Here is a 4311-nt window from a genome sequence, read left to right as displayed (position 1 = left end):
CAGTTCTGAGCCCCTGCAAATCACACAACCTCCTGTGCCTCCGATTCCTCAATTATGAAGTGGAGATCACAGAGGCATTGTGATTCTATAAGGCAATGGCCTTATAGGGCTATTCTCTAGATTCGTTAAAATAAGCCATATGAAGTGCTTATTAGCAAGCTCTCTGTAAAGGTTAGCTATTATTATTATCATTATTATTAATGACTACCCTTGAAAATAAGTCTTTGACTGGAATGGGTCCAAGAAAATATCACAAACACCCGGAGATGAGACAGAGTACCAAAGTGGGACCAAACGACTGATCAGTAGAAGAAGAAAAGCAAATTCCTAGTCTGGCAGATGCTGCATAGAAATAGGTGCTGAGATATCACAGAGCAGGGATCCTAGCTCAAGCATAAAACCCAAGGAGACTCTCAAGTGGAAGGACTCTAAAAATAAAAATAGAAAAAGAGAACAACCATTTTATCCACACTGTACCCTGGGTGACTGGTCCTCTGCATTCTGGTCTTTCTTTTATAGAGGAGGAAACAGATTCAGAAAAGATGAATACTTTGTTCAAAATGGTGTGTAAACAGCAAAGGGAGGTGTGTGTGGAGGGGGTGGTAGACAAGATCCTAGGCTAAACCTTAAAGAGAATCTGTGCTCTGTGCAAATCCTTGCCAACTCTGGAGCAGCGATCATAAACGGGCGGGACACATAAGACAGGGACCACTTCCTCCCTTGGTAAAAATGAGTCCAAGTACCAGGTTCAGAGTCCAGTATCAGACGCTTAGCCCCCACTCTAGGGATCCTCCTGTGTCACTGAAATGGCCCAAGCCTAGAAGACTGAGAATCCACGTATAGTGAGTGAATCCAAGCTGAGGGGGAGCAGAGAGATGGGGGAGGAAGGTGAAAGGAGCTAGGCTGCTTGTCCTGGTTTTGTCATAGATCTTTCTTGTATGTATGCAACTTCTTTATGAAACAATGAGATTTTTTCCGCAACTCAATTCCAAGAGTCTGTGTGTCTGACTCAAAAGATAACTTCTACATTTCTATTTTCGTGTCAAGAACAGAAAATCCGCACAGAAACTTCCCAGAGCTGACTGCAGGAGAGAGGCTAGGCTAGATAGACTCTGTATCTAGGGAGGAGGGCCCTAACACTAGGTCTGGCTCTTACCATCTCATTTCCACTTGCTGCAAGGCCCCCAACTGGGCACTTTGATTCTCAGTCATTTTCAACGATGTAGCAAACCCCTCCCCTCCAACCCCCGCATCGGCCAATAGAGGGCGGCCTGTCTCTTCTTCCAGAAGTCTACCAGCCGCATACTCTGATTCCTTTTCCTTTCAGACCTGTTCGGTCCCAAACCCACCCCACCCCAGTTTAGAAGACTCTCTCCTTCCCCAACCAGCCCTTTCAAGTGCTTTTTAAAAAAAGGCATTTCCTAAAATCTAGAGAGAAGGGCGACAGATAGAAAAGTTCAAACAGCCTTTGGTCTGTAATTCTTCCATCCCTCTCTTCCACTCCTGTACTCATGCGTTGTTAGAAGTTCTGGCCTCTCCAATGAGCTGACAGTCTAATAGGGTGAATCAGAACTATTTAGAGAAAGGTTTATATTACAACGTATTTATTTACATATTTAATTTATATATTAATATAAGCATTTGTAATATAACATGATAGATGTAAGCAGAGGTGATTACAAAAGGCTATAGAACAGCTAAGGGAATAAGCTCAAGATGCTTCCCAGAAGAGGAGGCATTAAACCATATTCCATGTATGCTTCTAACTCTTATATTTGTACATGTCTCTCAGGGTCTGTATAACCCCCCTAGTTCCCTCTCTCCCTTGACCCCCAGTTGTCACCATGTTGGGCCCACCTAATCTCTCTTTTGAACCCTTAGTCTGTTTTCTGAAGATGAGGGAATCCTTTTGTGTCTGAGCCCCAATCGCATTGCCTTGGCTTCTGGCCACCTACTGTCTCTCCTGGATCCCAGAGGGGAAACGGCTATTTCATAACTGAGCTCCTACTTTACAGCTGTTTCAGGTAAGCTGCCAGGCCCTTGCAGGTTTCTTATTTGCCACTAGTTACAGGCCTTAAGGAACTATGCTTATTTTCTTTTTTGTTTCTCTATTAAGGCTATGGTAAAGGACCATGTGTAAGGAATTTTCTCAGCTGTTACATCCAAATTCGTGTACATTTGACTTCAATTCCCATGAGGAGTCAGACTATCACCTGTGTTGATCAATCTTCCTGAAGGTTCTACCTCTGGAATCCCAGGAATGATGTCCCTTGCTTGTGATCAATCTCTAGATTTCTCTAACTTTAATATATTGCCTTTAAAAATAAAATAAACAAACATAAAAGCAAGACCGTGGCAATGATTCTCTTTTCTTTCAACTACAGTAGCTTTCTCACTTCTGTATTTTTTTCCATCACCTGACCTTGGCTTTTCCTCTTAAGTCCTACAATGTTATCTGTTACATTTTAATAATGTCTTTATACTTGCATTTGAACAGAAATATAGATAACCTCCTCTGCAAGAGTGGAAAGGGCCTTTTAACACAGCTCAATGATGACAGCTTGTTGGCAAATCCCACGGTAGAGTACTGGTGCCTTGTTGGGGTCCAAGAAACAACCATGTTCAACAGCGTTGTATGTTTTATTGCTCTTGAATTTTGCTGATGGAATATCAAGCATATCTGAAATGATTTTACCACTTATAATACTTATAGTTATAGAACCTTAGGGTATGAGGTCCTTTGGAGATCATCTAACCTGACCTCCTACACAACTACAGGAACTGTCTCTACAACATCCCTGGAAACGAGTCATCTCAACAGCTCTTTAAATGCTTCCAGAAAATGGTATGCTCACTCCCCAGTTTCCACTGCTGACAATCAGTGATAATTAATGAGCCTCTTCCCCTTCTCAGGACAAAGAACTATGATTGGAGCAATGTTTAGTTTTCTGATTCCAATGACTGGGGAATATTCCACTGGTACCTTTGGCTTTTCCATTCGGGATTAGAGTGGTTAAACCAAAATGTTTATAAGAAGTATAAATTTGTTCCGCAAACAGAAGATTTCAAAGGCATCTTTGTTTCTTCTCTCCTTACACTGCTCTGCTATTAACTTTGGGTTCATTAGTCAGGATTTTCAGATCCACTTGGCTGCCACCTTCTTGCAGCCAGACCATCTTGGATCAAAAGGTCGGCAGGCCATTCCCATCTCACACCTGCCACAAGATCTGATTTTTCTTTCCTCCCACACTGATCCTAGTCACTTTCTGTTAATTCACTAATTTTATTGACCCTGTAACACATCCTGGGAATGGTGGGCCATTACAGAGCCTATCACTTCGAGATGCTTTTTCTGACAGCTACAGATGAGACACAACCTCCACACGATGCATTCTGCACCATTTCAGCTGCTTCTTTACCTGGTTTAACACAAAGAACATCTTCTTTATTAGCACATTCACGGAAAATGAAAAAAAAATTAAAACCCAATTTTGTCTACCACCTTGGCGAAAAGGGGGCAATGACAGATGACATTAATGACGCATGAGATATGCAGGTTTAGTCCTGTCAAGACTTGTAGTAGTCCAATTCGCCCTTACTCAAGGGAGAAAAATTCACCCCTACTTTCCATCCGCCCCCTCCTTTAATGAAGCACCTCGGCACAGACGGCAGAGCGACAAAACACACCAGGATGTGGACTCGAGCTACAACGGCCCCCAACAGTCTTCCCTCCTATCCTCCGGTATATTTACCTAGACCTTTTAAAGCACTTAATTAATTCACCAGCAGCTTCGCTGGAGGCGTCTCGAGCGTTCCGAGACTCCATTACATAATATCTTTTACAAACTCTATTCCCAGCTCGAGTGGAAGATGGATTCTCATCCAGTTTTGCAAAGGTTCCATGCGTTTTGCTTCCATTTCCCGGGTTTCGATCCGGCGGGCACCCCAGCCAAGGGCTGCAGCCTTCCACTCCGCCCCGAGCTCCGGGTTCCCCGCCACTCTCCGAGCTCAAAGCGTTTCCCGGAGGTGCATCTGCCTCGCCCTCGGGACTCCCAAGCCAACCACGGTGGCCCCGAAGGCTGGCGGGCGCTCGGGGACGCCGCAACTCTCGTAGCTCGCCGGTGCGCCCGAGCCGCAGCGCGCCGGCGATGCCGTAGCGGGAAAGGCGCGCGAAGACTCGGCCGCAGGGCCGGCTCGGTGCGCCGGGCTCGGGGAGGCGGAGGGGGAGGAGGGGGAGGAGGAGGAGGCGTGCGAGGGAGGAAGGGCCTGGCCGCCGGGGAGGGAGGGGGGAGGAGGGGGAGGGGGCCGGCC

Source organism: Ovis aries, chromosome 3 (genome assembly GCF_016772045.2).
Source record: "Ovis aries strain OAR_USU_Benz2616 breed Rambouillet chromosome 3, ARS-UI_Ramb_v3.0, whole genome shotgun sequence".
Classification (NCBI taxonomy): domain Eukaryota; kingdom Metazoa; phylum Chordata; class Mammalia; order Artiodactyla; family Bovidae; genus Ovis; species Ovis aries.
The sequence above is the reverse complement of the archived record's forward strand: the minus strand, read 5'-3'. Positions refer to the sequence as shown.